This window comes from Capra hircus, chromosome 4, assembly GCF_001704415.2.
Source record: "Capra hircus breed San Clemente chromosome 4, ASM170441v1, whole genome shotgun sequence".
NCBI lineage: Eukaryota > Metazoa > Chordata > Mammalia > Artiodactyla > Bovidae > Capra > Capra hircus.
Genome location: NC_030811.1, coordinates 51,444,707 through 51,457,644, shown reverse-complemented (window position 1 = coordinate 51,457,644; position 12,938 = coordinate 51,444,707).

Below are 12,938 nucleotides of genomic sequence, written 5' to 3'. Positions count from 1 at the left end.
TTCTAATTCTTTGTTTACAGTTTCAAAGGTTGGTATGTATTTTATCTTTTAGCTCTTTAAAAAATACAGCTGTTTTGGCTAACATGAAATGTCATACATTGAGGTCTGATAAGTTGAGAGCTAAATGTTTTAAGAACGTAATAATCACCAAGTGCTTAATTTCAAAACACACACCATTCATTTGCCTCCATAGGATGAAGTGCCCATCACAGAGTCATACCACTGGCAGCAGGCCAGATATTCGTCCCTGAGCCTTTCAAACATTTAGACTCCTAAGTTGCTTTTCAGGCTTACCGGAGGCTCAGTATATGTATAAACAGGGCAAAGAGCCACTCTCTCTCCACTGACATTCAGAGGAGCCGGTTGTAAACAAATGTCTAGGTCACCTCCAGTGCAGTCAAAGCTGCACAAGGTACTTGTCCCACCCCGGTTCCCTTCTGTAGTTACAGCTTGAAAGGCTGCCTAGGAACACCCCAGGAGATTCTTGCCCAAAGGTCCAAATCAACAGAGTCTGCATCCCCTCACAGACTGGCTGATTTCCAAGAAGAACCAATGCTTGGCCCTGTCCTAAAGGGAACCAATTAAATTTATACTAAAAAAAAAAAGAGCTTGTCATATAATCCAAAATAATCAAATGACATATGGACTTGAGTCAATGAGTAGCTCTCATGCAAGGAGCAAGGAGGCAGACCTCTGACTGGCTTAGACCTTGCTGGGGTGTGACTGAAATCTGAATTCAAGTTTAAAGGGCAAATCAAGTTTTTTTGTTGTTGTTGTTAAAGGACAAGGAAGTCAGGTCACTGTTTCCAGGACTGTAGATCTTCAAGTTTTAAGCACAGAGAGGAAAAGTTCAAACAGGAGAGAAAAATCTTCCTAGACAAAAATACCATTTTCAAAATGCATAAAAGTTTAAATGAAAAAGAAGGTGCTGAGCAGGTGTATGTGTATGCCAACTTTTGGTAAAAAAGAAAATAGAATAAAACTTGGATAGGAAATATACATTCCCCCTTACTTGATTTTGCATGAAGAAACTCCAGAAGGATATAGTAGCAACTAGAAAAAAGTGGTTACTTGATTTGGGGACGAGAACTGGAAGCACAGAGTACAGAAGTAAGGGCTCAACTTTTCACTGTAGACCATTGCATATGTATTTTTATTTTTTTTAAATAGTATGTGAGGAACTGCTCTAAGTGCTTAGGAAGTAACAGGGAACAAAACTGGTCTCTCAAGGAGCTTACATTTGAGTAAGAAAAAGAAATACAAACACATAAAAATAAGTACATTGTTTGGTACATTAGATCGTCATGAAAATTAAAAAGTAGAGGAGGGTAAGGGATATAGGTTAAGAGATTAAGAGTTTGTGTGATTAAATAAATATGTCAGAGTAGCCTCAGTGGTGTAACATCTGCACTGAGATTTGAAGGAGGTGAGAGGGTATGGATAAGGCCCTTTAGGGGAAGAGCGTACCAGGCAGAAAAAATAGCTACAGCGGTGGTTCTCAACTGAGAGCAATTTTGCCCCTCCCTCAGTGCCATTTGGCAATATCTGAAGACATGCTTGACATTAAGACTTGGATGGTAGAATACTACTGGCATTCAGTGCGAAGAGTCCAGAGACGCTGTTAAACTCCTATAATGAACAGAATAGCACCCTGCAATCAAGAATTATCCAGACCAAAATGTCAATAAGTGCCACTGGTAAGAAACCTTGAACTGGAGAGGAGGAGGATGCCAGCTAATTTCAAGTAACAAACAGACCAAAGTGGCTATAAGAGAACGTTCAGTGAGCTCCAGCTGAATCACACACTTAGCTTCCCACAGCACACATTAACTCTCACTCACAGTGCTCTCCAAATCTTTGAGTGAAGAACACTTTTCCCCCTAACAGTCTTATATTCACACAGTTACCTCTTGACAACAAAGTTCACCTTTCACATTATCACGCAGAACCAAATTAGTTATTTCCTTCATTCCTCCACTTCCCCATCACCAGTATCCATTCTGTTCTCAGATAAGGATGGAGAAAAATTCAAAATGAGAGTATTACCTTGGGTTAAGGAAGTGGAAGAAAATGGGGAAAGATGGAGGCGAATGAAACAATGGAGAGGGAAGTGTTTTTCCTCTTTTCAAAGAGAAAGAGGTGCTGAGGTGTCCTGTAAAACATGCAGTGAAGAAGGGAGTCCTTCAAGTCTATTGACTCAGCCAACAAACAGAGACTAGACAAAAGCCACATCCTGGAATTTTCCATCATTTCCAGTTCCTTGTGACTGTTTTCTTTTTAGTTGTGACCTAGTAATTGCTCTATACTCATTTGTTGCAAAACAGAACTAGCTAACTTGAGGACTTTTTTCAGCATTTCTAGAACCAAAGTATATACTAGTACAGGAAAACACAAGGTATTTTTAGGTAGGAGAGACCGGTTCAATTTAACTAGAATATCAGTCAGATTTGGGGGAGCAATGAATAAAATCTAGAGTGGTATTAAAATATCTAATAACCAGCATGGTTATAGAAATTAATATTAAATAATTATTAATATTTCTGATACTTAAAAATATATCCTCTTATCACTAACTAAATTAAATTATAGATGTGTATGTGGAGGCATTATGGCAGACATTAGAAAGTGGGCTTTGGTGCTGATGTCACATTCACCTGAGTTTAAATCCAGGGTCTACTAATTTTTACATCCTTGAGACCCTAGATCAGTTATTTAAGTGCCATGAGCCCCAGCCCAGTCTCAATAGCTATAAAATGGGAGTGATGATAATATTAACCTCATAGAAATACTGCTGCTGCTGCTGCTAAGTCACTTCAGTCATGTCCGACTCTGTGTAACCCCGTAGACGACAGCCCACCAGGCTCCCCCGTCCCTGGGATTCTCCAGGCAAGAACACTGGAGTGGGTTGCCATTTCCTTCTCCAATGCATGAAAGTGAAAAGTGAAAGGGAAGTCGCTCAGTCGTGTCTGACTCTTCGCAACCCCATGGACCGCAGCCCACCAGGCTTCTCTGTCCATGGGATTTTCCAGGCAAGAGTACTGGAGTGGGATGCCATCGCCTTCTCCACATAGAAATACGGAGAGTAACAAAGTGTAATTCACATAAAATGCAAGGTCTGGCAATAGTAAGGGCTTGATAATAGCAGATATTAACATCAAAGTCATACTTCTGCGTCCTTTGTATGCCAACAAAACACTTCTCAGCTATTTCTTCTGTCGTTGTCATTACCAATATGTGCTTTTACAGCAATCACCTAGGTAAAGACTTTCTGTCTGTATTACCTGGATAACTGCTTGGCTTTGGCTAGAAGAGCCTGGCCCTAAACAGAAGTCAAGAGGCACCTCACTGCATGGCATCTCAAAGTAGGGAACTAGAAATGAATAGCTAGATCAAGGATAAAGTTGGATAATAGCAGTGTTCTGTTTTCATACACAGACATAAATAAGTGGAATGTAGATTTTTTAATTGGACATTTTAAAATGAAATAAATATTAATAATCCTGAATTGAAATAACCTCCAAGGCCTTTTGTTAAGTAGAAACACCAACATGCAGACAGCACAGAGAGGATAATTAAGTGTATGAGTACAGTATATACATATATATGTACATATGTACCCACACATACACAAACACCATGCATCTATGTTTGTAATCATGTGGACAACCCTGGAAGGATACACAAGGAATAATAAAGAAATAAGGAACCTTCCTCGGTAGAAAGAAAAACAGAAATGGGAGCAGACTTACTTTTCATTGTATATGGTTTTTTTGCTCTGAATTCTTTTTGTTCAGTACTATATTACTTTTATAAAAATAATTTTTTAAATTATAAATTAAAACAATGGCTGTAAATTGCAGTGAGGAAAGGCTCAATGTGTAATAATAGAAACATGAAAATTTTCTATTTAAACACTTGCAAGGATTGGGGAGAATACAAATTCTTACTCTTTTCTCCTGGAAGTTTGAGCTGGCACACTCATTTTTCCTGTTGGAATACAATTGTTTTACAGTGTTCCATTAGTTTCTGCTGTACAAATCAGCCATAAATATACATATATCCCCTCCCTCTTGGACCACCCTCTCATCCTCCCACTATCTCACCCCTCTTGGTCATCACAGACACCAAGCTGAGCTTCCTGTGCTTTATAGCAGCTTCCCACTAGCTGTCTATTTCACACATCATATTATTGTGTATACGTCAATCCCAGTCTCCCGATTCATCCCACCCTCTTCTTCCCTGACATTCGCATCCACATGCGCATTCTCTATGTCTGAGTCTCTATTCCTGCCTTGGAAATAGGATAAAGAAAATGTGGGTCATACAATGGAATATTACTCAGCCACTATAAGGAATGAAACAGGGTTATTTGTAGAGACACGGATGGACCTAGAGTCTGTCATACAGGGTGAAATAAGTCAGAAAGAGAAAAATATCACACACTAATGCATATATATGAAATCTAGAAAAATGGTACACTGACTCCGTGCCAGGCACTGTGCCAATTATTTTGAGTGGATCATCTCACTCAATCCTTAGAACTGCTATGAGGAAACAGAGGCCATCAGTGGTTAGATAACTTGCCTGAGGTCCAAGAGCTGATATGCAAGAGTGCAGATATACTATGACTCAGCTGTGAGCTCTTGAGCTGGTCACCTTTCCTCTGCGGATCTCAGTCCATTCACCTGGAAAACTAAGGGTGGACTAGATGACCTCAAAGGACCCTTCTAACCCTTAGATTTCAGGTTTCTATAAAATTAAGTAACCCCTCCGCCAATAAAATCACAACTTTCAAAGCCTTTTGTAACAAAGCTTGCCTAAAAAGGAGTAGCCTTCTTCCTTAATATTACCATTAAATAAAGGTGTCAGTGTTTTGGTCAGAAAATGTAAGCGCTCTGAACAGCCCTATACAACAGTGCCTGTGTTTAGGGGGCTTGTGGTGGAGGGGGTTGGCTAGGGAGAGGGAAAGGAACCAGAGTAGGCAACACACAGGAGGAGTGAGGTGCTGGTTCCTGGAAAATCGTGAAAGTATCTCCTGCTTGAAGTCATCAGTTCCACTAAACCAGGACCCCTGAAAACCAACCTTGTGACCTTTCTGCTGGGAATACTAAATGAGCCCCCAAGGTCTTTAGAAATATGGGACTTACAAATAAGGCCAAATATTTCACCTCTGATTCTGATGAAAGGTTTATGAGCCCCAGAATAGCTCAAGCACGACATGTCTGGATTGAATATTTGGTGTGCACTTAACACCAACAGGTTTCAGAGGCTTCGTGTTTCACAACCAAACTTTGGCAGGACTGCGTTAGTTACCTGATACCCATGGTAGGGGACATTTTCTCACTTCTCTGTGCCATAAATAGTACAGGCTCCTGTCTCTGGCATATGCAAGTTAATTAGGCACATTAAGAGAGATTTGCCAACATTGCTGTCCCCTGAGTTTGTGACCATAGAAAATATGGCTAAGGAGATGAGGACATGCAGCAGCTTCTAATCGGGTAGTCATCGGGAGGAGGGTTCCAGAAAACACTGTCTGGAGATGAAGCTAGGGATGGAGCCCGCCAGGATCAGATTTCAGAGACCAGTCTCTCTTCATGCTGACATGCTAATCGAGTCTGGTATTAGGTTAGAACATGGAAATAGAAATACATGAGGACATGGCCAGAAATAAAATCCTCTGAATCTCAGGGAAGAGTCAGTTCTCTTTGGAGACACAAGAGCATAACTGGCACTGATGCGTTCTCAAATCACCATTTCATTGACTGAGTTCTTTCTTTAGGAGTTACACAATGAGGAATTAAAGGTAAGCAGAGTAAAGGCAATAAACAGAATTGATCCTGAAAAGAAAAGAATTACTTTGAATGTGCATGACATATTCTGTTTACAAAGCACTTTCTCATGCCTAATATACCCCGTTTAGCTCCCAATGGAGAGATGGGAACTAGAGTCTCTTTATTCCCAAGCCATTGCTTTCCTCAGCTCCTAGCTGCTTTCTTTCTGTATTCCGTCGGTATGTATTAAGTACCAACTAGAAGAGCTTCCCTGGTGGCTCAGATGGTAAAAAATCTGCCCCACAATGCAAGAGATCTGGGTTTGATTCCTGGGCTGGGAAGATCCCCTGGAGAAGGAAATGGCAACCCACTCCAGTATTCTTGCCTGGAGAATTCCATGGACAGAGGAGCTGGACGGGTTACAGTCAGTCCATGGGGTAGCAAAGAGTGGGACACGACTGAGTGACATACACACACAAGCATAAGAAACTCTGAGGAATAGATGAATAAAATTCAGGGTTGAACTGGAGATCTACATGAAGTGTTGTGGGGATAGGGTAGAGGGAGGGGACAGTCCTACTGCACAGGGCAAGGTGAGAAAGCTGGCTTTAGTTGTGAGAGTGTTCTCAAAGGTAAAGCAAGAGTTGCCAGGAGAGCTGGCTGGAGGGAAGAGAATGTATACAGGGACAAAAGGTGAAAATGGGAGCGCATTCCAGGGAGAGGAATTGCTGGTGAAGGCTGGAACGTTAACCCACATGATCCAGCCAGGATGAGAAATCCAGGTTGAGTGCTCACTGGACAGATCAGGAATGAAGTTGGAGAGGAAGCTTGAAAGAGTAGTTGAGGCCCAAATCCAAAGGCCTTTGAAGGCATTCTGAAACATTTCAACATTTAAAAGAAACCCTCTCTGGATCCCCAAGATGTTTTTAAGGGTTTTCTTCTGCCCCTTTCTTCTCCATCTTTAAAAGAAGTTGGCATCCTAAATTCTCAGAGACGAAAAAAATTTTTGGAGGCCAGAGATTGCACATACAATCTCCCTTGAAGAATAAATAATATTGCAGAAAGTGAAAACATCAAGAATGGAAGAAAGTGACAGATTTTGGTCTGGTTTCTGGTTTCTCAAGGCATGGGGAAGATAGCAGAATCCATTTTCCTTTTTAGACTTGTGTACTCCAGAGACCCAGGCTGGTTCATTTCTGCCTTACCAGGAGTATCACAACCCCCTGTGGCACCCCTCTCTAGCCATCCTTAGTTCAAACAAACAACTCAGTCACTGCAGATGCAGGCTCAAAGCCAAAGAGAACTCTCCATGCCAGGGAGCCAGGAGTCTGGCCAAGGGTCAACTGCACCCAAAGCCCCCTGGTGAAAGGAGGAGGGACCTTCCCTGGAGGGCACCCAGGTCAGCCTCAGTTGACTCCAGTCTTTAAACCAATGATATTTTGCCTGGGGTGGAGTTTCCAGAAGTACTCTGAGCTATATGGGTATCAAATTATACTGGTATCAAATTGTATCTGCTAAGCACTTGATCTTCTTCAGAGCCCTTCTCTATCTAGAGATCCTGACAATCAATGACCCTGGTAGGCTGGCAGGGCAGACAGTACCACTCTAACTTGGAAAACGGGGCCCGGATGATAGGATGTGCCTAAAGCTACATGAAAGTGAAGTCTTTCAGTTGTGTCCGACTCTTTGTGACCCCATGGACTATAGCCTACCAGGCTTCTCTGTCCATGGGATTTTCCAGGCAAGGATACTGGAGTGGGTTGCTATTTCCTTCTCTAGGAGATCTTCCCAACCCAGGGATCGAACCCGGGTCTCACGCGTTGTAGGCAGATGCTTTGCCATCTGAGCCACCAGGGAAGTCTACATGGCAGAATTCAAATCCAGTGCATCTAATTCAGAAAGCATGGTCCCTTTAATGCTGTTCTAAAAGGAATGGTTGGTAAACAATGGGCTAAACCTTGGGCCAAATCTAGCCTACCACTTGATTGTGTAAATAAAGCTTTCAGATAAAGCAGAGCCACGCCCATTCATTCACACATTGTTTGTGGCTGCTCTCACACTATAGAGACAGAGTTGAATAGTTCCAACGGAGACCATATGGCCCACAAAGCCTGAGCTACTTACTACCTAGCTCTTTACAGAAATAGTTGTCAAGCTCTGTTCTCAAGCTCTATGTAGCCCCGAAAATAACTTAATTTTTCTGAGCTTCAGTTTCCTTACCTGCAAATGGGGCATAATAATAGTACCTACCTGCCTCATCTACTCAGGTTGCTGTAAAAAATAAATAAATAAATAAAAATCACAGACTTGGTGTCTTAATCAGAAATTTATTTCTCAAATTTTAGAGGCTGGGAAGTCCAAGATCAAAGTGCTAGGCAGTTCATTTCCTTGTGAGAATTCTCCTCCTAGCTTGTAAAACGTTGCCCTGTTTCTATGTTCTCACATAGAAAATGAGAAAGAGAGAGAGAGATTGAGAGAGAAAGAAAGAGCATAAATTCTCTGGAGACTCTTCTTAAAAAGACATTCACCCTATGTGATTAGGGCCCACCCTTACGAATTCATTTAACCTTAATTACCCCTCTAAAGACCTATCTCCAAATACAGTCATATTGGGGGTTAGGTTTCCAACATATTAACTGCAGGGGGCGGGGGGAAACAATTCAGTCCATAGCACAACTTTACCAAGTTTTTATAAAAGTTAAATAAATAACAGTTAAAATATTAGCTTAGGGTCTGACATTTAGTAAGAGTACAATAAGACGTATTGCCTTTCAATTTGCTAACAACATACACAGAATGAACTCAGAACTTGAGGTCAGAGGACTTGTTTAGTTGATTTTAAGCAAGTCATTTAGCTACTCTGGCTTCAGTTTCCTAATCAGTGTATTGGTTTCACCTATTTAGTGTGCTGGCTTCTTTCCTGCTGCTTGTCATCTCATAATTGCAAGAGAGCTGCAGCACCTCCAGTTGTTTCATCTACATTCCACTCAAGGAGATGGTGGTCAGCTAAGAAGCCCTTCTCTCTTTATACAAGGAAAGCAAAAGTTTTGCCAAAAACTGCATCCAACAGACTTTGACTTACGTTTCATTGGCCATAATATTGTCACAGGGCAACCTCTAACTGGAAAATAACTAGGGAGAATGGTGTTGTGGCAATATCTGCCATAAAACAGACAAGTTTCCTGGAGTGAAATCCATATTCACACACCCACATCATTGTGGTTGTACTAGAGATGACAGTCCTTTGTGGGATCACCAAGGACTGTCACCCTCATCCTATGTGGTCAGTGACAACCTCCACCAAGAGCATCCTGGTCCACAGACAGCAATAAGAACTAACTTGGGAAAGAGAGAAAAGGAGATATTTACACTTAGACAAATCTGAGGAGAACAAAAAATGCTCCAATGTGTGCAAGAACATACAGACCCTATAGCTGTCTCTGCCTAGATTGTGTGGACAGCTCCATTGTGTTCTTCCTCACATATCCCATTCCCAGACACCATTCGAGCAGTCACAGCAGAGACATGACGAGACCTTAGATTCACATAGCCCCCTAACCAAGCCACAATAAAGAGCCGTAAGTCCCAGGCCCTGATCTGGTGCCTGGTCCTCCCGCAAATGCTAAAAGGCTCTTTAATGAGGCAAGTAGGCAACAAACAAGATCTCAGCCTGAGCATCTCATTCCCCACAAAGGAAGGATCGAGGTCACAGAAGACAGAGTAAGCATTTTTAAAGCACAGACTCTTGGTAGAGTATGGAATCTTCATGCCATGGAGAGCCAAAACGTCTGAATAACGTGGTAGACATTCCAAAAATCTTCCACTCAAAAGGGCTAGAGAGAAGATGGTTGATCTGATTTTTTTCATGTCACGAAGGATCAACTGACTTCTCTTTCATCTACAAGCAAAGGTAAACAAATTACCAAATCTTGTTTATTCCAGGAGGTTTCATGCAAATATTTAAAAATTCGGATTTTATCAAGCTGGTTTAACTAGGAAAAGCGTAGTTGGAAGAATATGCTAATAAGTCATTAAAGTGCACTCATATCATGCCATATGGTCCACTTGAAACATAAAACACTGGCCTCTATTCTTCAGGCAGGGTTGTTTGATAAAAGAGAGCCCTGGGGAAAAGATTTTCACTCTGTTCAGCCTCACTTTATATGCTAACTCTTATTATAGGGGCTTGTTTGTTTTGATGAGGCTTGGCAGATATCTGTAAATAGCACTCCATTTGAGAAAACCATTGCAGATAATGTGTTAAAGTAAAATCCAAGCTGGAAGAAATATGCTTGTATGAGCTCAATTTCCAGGGTTGTTTTGTTTTTGCTTTTTTTTTTTTTGCTATTTATTAGTACTTGCTTAATTAATTATATTGTAAGTTCCATGTCTATGATGTCTGATCTTTATTTTAAAATAAGATATACTTGGTATCAGTGCCTATGACAGATAAGCAGATTATACATCCAAATTGTATATTTAGTGGATGTCTTTAAAATGCAGGTCAGACCTAGGGAGATATACTGGATTCAGAAACTGAACTTGGCAGTTTGGGTACTTAATTGCATTGTGGCCTGCTCCCCACATTTGAGAAAAGTGCAGATGAATTCAGAAACCCAATGATCAGTCTGTGCCGCAGCATCCCTTCCAAACCCATCTCACAACCTGGTGATTCAGAGGGGACATGAACTCGAAGACAGTGAGACTACCATCAAAGTTAAGAGAGCTTTGTTTCAGCCCTGGGTTATTAAGGAAAATATGTATTTCAGAATTTCAGGGCAGTCACTTGGCTTCTTATTTTTGCTTGAACCTCAGTGCTCACTTCAGGTCCTGTGCTCTCAGATACTTGATTACTAAAGTCCACCTGTCACAATGTTTCCTTTGATACACTGTACTGGAAATCTTTTTTTAGGTTTTTGGAAAGAAGATCCTATCTTCTGGTCTATGGATGCAAAAAATGAAAGACCTCTGCCCACAATAGAAATGTGGCCTAAAAAGGTTCATGTGCTACAGTGCTTCATGAACTGCTGATTTTGGGGCCAAATCTAGGCAGTGGGTAAGAGGCAGGACAAATAAACAGCAGGATTAAGATAGGAGCAAATCAATTATTTGTCCTAATGAATATATAAGGCTACTGCTGATCAATTAATAAGAGGTGTGATTTTAATTTTTCACCTCCATGATTATAATTTCTAAGCAATGTCTGTATACAGTAACTATATTATCTTTTTATCTATTAGATTTTTCTAATTTATGCTTAAATTAGAAAATATACAGTAACTATATATACGCATTGCTTAGAATCATATAATCATATAATATTTAGTAGTTTATATAAGAATAGCTAATAATTATATGAGTGTATATTATATTATGTTTTACATTATTATCAATAATTTGTATAATTATATAATAATTATTGTAACTAATACCTATTCCTATATAACTATGCCATTTCCAAAGATAGATTGTTAAATGAAAAAGGAAGTTGTAAAAGAACGTTCAATATGATTCCATTTTATAATTATTTTTAATCACATCTGTATTAGTTGGGTTTTTTCCTGATTACAAATAGAATACATGACAAACTCAAACACACAACAAGTTAGCACTAAATGTCAGCTCCAGGTAATCCCTTCCTTCCACCACTAGCAAAGCCTTGTCATGTGAGGTTTCTATGCTAAATATTTCTGAGGTAGAGGCTGTGTGTGTATGTATGTTAATGAACATACAGTGTTCTTATCTGAAAAGGAGTATGCACTTTTAAAAGAAAAATTTTTCATCTAAAATCCTTTTTGGAAAAGGGCAGAACAAAGAAATAAAAGTATTTTAAAAGTGATCAAAGTTATCTATTAATAATCTGAGTAATTCTGATCCTTCCTTTACCCTCAGAGTACAGCAGAACATTCAAAAATCACAGAAACCTAAACATTTCTGCATAACCAGGCACCTGGACCCTCTTAGAACATAACTGCAAGAACCAAAATATTACAAGATCCTATGGTTTGTACCTTCCTCCACACAGAAGACTTTCCGGTCACACTCTTCATCACCGCATGGCTGGGTCTTTACAACAGCTGTCTGCTCTCTTCTTGCCTGGTGGAGTGTCTAGAACTTAAATGTTGAAATGAATCAGTCTCACCGTGCCCAGCCTTCATCCTGTGGATTCTTCCCATTTTTCTCTGCCAGATTAATCCTACAGGGCAATGGGAAGAGAAGCCCAGAGCACAGTTTTGGAACCAGAGAGACTTCAGTGAAACCCCGGGGCTTCTCCATTTCCTGGCTGTAGGATTGCTTAAATTAGAGGATATAAACCACTACCTGTATCCTTGCCAAAAAACAATTCAGAATCTGAGCCAGCTACCAGTTTACAGGAAGTCAAGGGACAGTGGAGCATGCTACATTGAACAAGGGGATGTATCAGCAAAGTTCGAATGTGGAAACTCTAGGAACAAAAACTGATTTCTTCAACAAAGAAGTTTCAAGAGCAAAAAAGGAGAGGGAAGAGGAGCTTCTCAATGAAAAGAGATAAAAAGAGATTTCAAAAAGAGATAGCAAGCAATTTCAATATATAGGTATTATTTGGTTTCTGATTGAAATATAAGGAATTATCTGTTTCTAATTTATAAGACAATCCAGGAAATGTGAATGATGACTATTTGGTGGTATTAAGGAATTATAGTTAATTTAATACTAGTTGAATTATTAATAGTTGTAGTAATAATTACTATTAATTCAACTAATATAAGATTAATAGTAATTAATGCTGTAGTCATATTAATTACTATGAAAGTATTGTGGTTTTAGTTTTTGAGTCTTTACCTTTTAAAGACATGCTGAAATATTTATGAAGTAGTATGACAATTGGGATTTCCTTCAAGATAATCAGTGGCTGGTGGAAAGTGGGGAGTAAAGATGAAACAAGATTGGCCATAACTGATAATTGCTGAAGCTGAGTGATAAATACATAGGGACTTCATCATACTATTTTTTCTTCTTTTGAAATTTTCTCAAATAAACTCCTCTTCAATTCTGCCGTTTCTTAGATTCTGGATTCTGTTGTTTGCATCTCAAGTATCATTTCACATGCTCCTCTGTTTTCTGTATGTTCTATAAATTATTAGTGGTGTTTTTGATCACATAGAAATTCTATTTGGGGCAAGAATA